This window comes from Anneissia japonica, unplaced genomic scaffold, assembly GCF_011630105.1.
Source record: "Anneissia japonica isolate Jap-2015-1 unplaced genomic scaffold, ASM1163010v1 scaffold287866_len144376_cov102, whole genome shotgun sequence".
NCBI lineage: Eukaryota > Metazoa > Echinodermata > Crinoidea > Comatulida > Comatulidae > Anneissia > Anneissia japonica.
The window spans coordinates 19,742-24,130 of NW_022685969.1; the positions used below are offsets into that span (position 1 = coordinate 19,742).

At 35.6% G+C, this 4,389-nt stretch overlaps 1 long non-coding RNA gene across 1 annotated transcript in view; it reads left to right on the plus strand.

The window, feature by feature from the left end:
* The first annotated feature begins 1,546 nt into the window (after window positions 1-1,546).
* Window positions 1,547-4,389, plus strand: part of LOC117113237 — a 4,610-nt gene continuing 1,767 nt past the window's right edge. Inside the window, exon 1 of the long non-coding RNA XR_004446168.1 lies at window positions 1,547-1,625. This is a non-coding gene — a long non-coding RNA (uncharacterized LOC117113237). The remainder of the gene's footprint in view (window positions 1,626-4,389) is intronic.

The window sequence follows — 4,389 nt, forward strand, 5'->3', positions numbered from 1 at the left end:
TCCTGGGTAGGGTTTTGGAGAGTATCCACGGTTGGTCATCAAGTCTGATGGCCTTCCTCTCAAGAATAGTGGATGAGAATTATTGGGTAGTCGTCGTATCCCATCAGTTGATTTTTCCACTGATGGCTCTACTGAAACTTAAACTTATTGGGTAGTCGTCGTATCCCATCAGCTGATTTTTCCACTGATGGCTCTACTGAAACTTAACTATATTACTCTTTGCCGACTGAAGTTGAGGGACTTCCAGTTCTTCTTGTCTTCCCATAGAGAAACCTATGGAAGCTATAGCATTCGATCAGCCAATTCCCTGTCTCTTATACACATCTAGATGTGTATAAGAGACAGGTGAGCAAACGAAGGAGGAGTGTAGTGACGACCCCCGTACGTTCGTATCCCCGATCTACGCAGGAGGACATGACCTCAAGGTCAGCTCATCTGCATAACCCACAGCCGGGTGTGCTGCACAGCCGACCAGGGGAACCTGGTGAGATTAGTCACTCGTACACTGGACTTAATGCAAGACGCATCAGCTAACGCTATAGAATTGGTTTATGTGTCCGGGTCTACACAGGAGTACTACCGTACTGCATATTGGAGTGCTGCTGTGACTGATTTATTATTGGAGTATTGTCGCCCTAGGAATACATCCTATTGGATAAAGGTAAGCACCACTCGGTACCTTTAATTATCACAGTATATAGGCGATAATTACTACACAAGCAACCACTTGCTAATTTGTACATCAGTAGTAAAGAACAGGCTAGGGCCTAGGCTTAGAACTCTGGTCCTGGCTTGACAGCTCAGCGCGGCGAGAGATCTGATGTTTCGTGCATACATTGTGCATACATTGTCGTCGTCAGGTCTCTCGGTTTTCAAAATCATACCTTCAATTTTACCGATTTTGCGCATGCAGCTATATGGCCAGATTTTGGTAAAAATATTTCTGTTTTTAGATTTTATGTTCAGGGCCTAATGTTAATTTTGGATTTTCTCGAATTTGTACTTGATTGAACAATGAATGTCAATGAAAGGAAAGAAGACCTTCACCTTTGACATCTTTAAACAAAATTAAAATAAATAAATAAATAAATAGAAAATGCCGACACGATTTGTTGGGAAATTTTCGGTCGGTCGGGAGGGCAACACAACTACTTGTATGTTCGCTTACATTTCTATAAATATCCATCACATTATGATACACATTTTGGCAAAGCCATTGTCGGAGACTTATAATAATACAAATCATTGAATATTCACATTTGTTTAAAATTCAGTCCACACTATCAAATTTTATATGTGAAAAATGTGTGTGATATTCCCAAGTATGGGTATAGAGATTTCATATTATATACCTTGTGTTGGGAGTGCTATTTTATATTTTTTGAAATAGGGCCTATGACGTTGAATGTATTTATAGTGTACTTGTATTACTTCCATCTGTATTAGATACCATAGGAGTGCTAAGTGATTATAAAGAAAACGTGCTCACTTTTCTCCATTTTTATGTATATTGCTATAATTTGTAGTATGGGTCAACGGCATTGTACAGAAGTGCTTTCTATGGTCAAACTGATGTTTGCAAAATTCTAATTGAATCAGGAGCAAACAAGGATATTCAAAGTGTAGTAAGTGTGATGTTTGTGATTATTTTGTTTCTGCTCTAATACATTTCTTAAAGTAAGTCTTATATATCTTGCTGATTGATCTATTAGTATCTATATTCTATTTGATTTGATAATGTAAAAACCATGGTATTTTTATTAACCTTATTCCATATATCTGTTGGCTAATTAACTAGTATGCCATATGTTTTTGTTTATGATGCAACATATTGTATTAAATTCAGAAATTTTTGTTTGAGATCTATGACAAAAATTATTCACTGATGTTGAAAATGAAAAAAATGTATACTAGGTTGGGATATGAATTGTTGGATAAGAATCATGGTAAAAACATCATTAATAGCATAGATCTAACCGATATATGGCGTAAGGAAAACCCAAAAAATGGAAAAGATAAGTAAATCAAATTTAGAGACTGTTTGTCTCTGTGAACAGCTAATAACGCATGTCACGTGAATGAATGGTGCAGTTAAGCATGCGTTCTGAAGAAGCGTGGGTTCGAATCGCATATAAATATTCAATATTTTTTTTTTAAATTTTAAGAAGTTATTTTTTATCAATTTTATGTATCTTAATTTTTAATTCAAAATAATGTTTTTTTTTTGTACAAATAAACATTCTATTTATTTAAAAATTTCTATCTTATTAGCTCTTCCAAAAAACCAAATATAATAACTTGCGCCTGTACCCTATTTAAGCATGGAGGAACGCGCGGACCATGCACTGATCTCTTCTATAATACCTGGATTGCTCATCGGCCAATCCTGGTACAGAATAAAGTGAAGCCACCGACGCCATGTTGGAGGGCCTAAGTGACGTACCAGTTTAGAAAAGTTTCTTTAGACATTTGTTTAAAATTATAGTTAAAAATAAAGATTCTTGCAATACTTTTCAATAATGAATTTAAATTTATCTTAGGATTCTTTTTTCAAACCATCTAACCATTAGATGCGACTGTTTATGCAGTTTTCAAAAGCACAAGGTAAGTCGCGTTGTTATAGTGACGTCGTTCCCTAACAATGCAAATAACTTTGCTTGTGCTTTTTTTAAACTACATAAAAAGTTACATCAAGTAGATAGATGATTTGAAAAATAATCATTACATTAAATTCAAATTTATTATTAAAAAGTTTTGCAAGAATCATTATTTTTAACAATAATTTAAAAAAATGCTGAAAGAAACTTTTCTAAGCTGATACGTCACTTAGGCCTCCCAAAGTGGTAGACACACTAAAACCAGTCAACGAGCAATCCAGCTATTATAGTAGAGATCAGTGGGACCATGTGAGCGGTCGCTCTTGTTTTGTATTCAGATGGCAATATGATAACGTCACAATGTCCAATCAGCCATAATGAGCTATAAAATCATATCTACGACTCGTGTATGTAATAAAAATTGGGGGTCACCTTCATCCTAACGTGATATTACTGATTTAAAATAGGCATGAAAAATGTTAATGCACATGTACAGTACGTGCACGTTATGATGCACACACGGAAAATTAAGGTACATGACATTAATCCTTGACCTGAAGTTTTATGCCCATTAAATATGATTAGAAATGTTCATTGGATATGATGATATGGGGTCTTCAAAGTCTTGAGAAAAGAAAGTAGAGGTGGGGGGGCTGTCTCTGGGGGGGGGGTGGTCAGAAAAAGCATTTATTTTGACCATGATTCATCAAAATGTAAAAAAGTCACATTTTTAAGGAGAATTGTCTCAGCTATAACATACTCAAAGTTATGAGACGATCGATTAAAGATAAGTGAGATACGCTCGAATGAGTACCGTACTCACGCGAATAAGCGTCTGGGCCCTGAAAATATTTTTTGCACTTTTTGTGGGCCGCTTATTTGAACGGGGCGCTTATTCGAACGGGGCGTTCAAAACAGAGAGGAAACTGAGGGGGTGCTTATGGAAATAGATGAAAATCGAGGGGTTCTTATGAGAACTTATTAAATTCAAGAGGCACATTTTGAATGAAAAACAATTATATAAGGACATCAGGATACCGCATATTACGAATGGTGGTTCGGCGGAAAAGTAGAAGGGGGAGGTTATTCAAACTGGGAGCTTAAGGAAATTTTCACATTAGGAAGGGCACTTATTCAAATGGGGCAAATGATGTCATAGATAAAAATTAAGTTTTTTTAATTTCATATGGCAATGTGATGACGTCACAATGTCCAATCAGCCATTATGATCTATAAAATCATATCTACAAATCATGTGCTTTAAGAATAATAAGTAATAAAAATGGGGGGGGGGGTTATCTTTCATCCTAAGAAGCTATAACTGATTGAAAATAGGCATGATTTTGGCAAATTTTCGTGAAGCGGATCACCAAAAATATTTATTATTTAGAGGCACAAGGAGCTCAATATTATCCATAGTGAAATGGATTGAACCAGGGACGTATCCAGGGGGGAGCCGTGGGAGCCGCGGCTCCCCCCCTTTGTACACAGTGTTTAAATTTTAAAGCTTATTCTTGAGCCAATACAAATTCTTTCCTGGGATCACTCAAAATGAATACTTCTAAACATGTAAAAATGCATCAGTACACGTTATACATAGGCATAATAGAACACATAGGCCTAAGCGTGATTAAAAAATTTTAAATCCATAAATCTCAGGCCAGGTCTTTTAAGATAGAAATGCGATACTGTGGTTCAATTTCGATTTTATCCTTTTGCAAGTTTCTTTAAATGTTTGTTTAATAATACTACTACTAATAGTAATAATAATAATAACAATGATGATGATGAC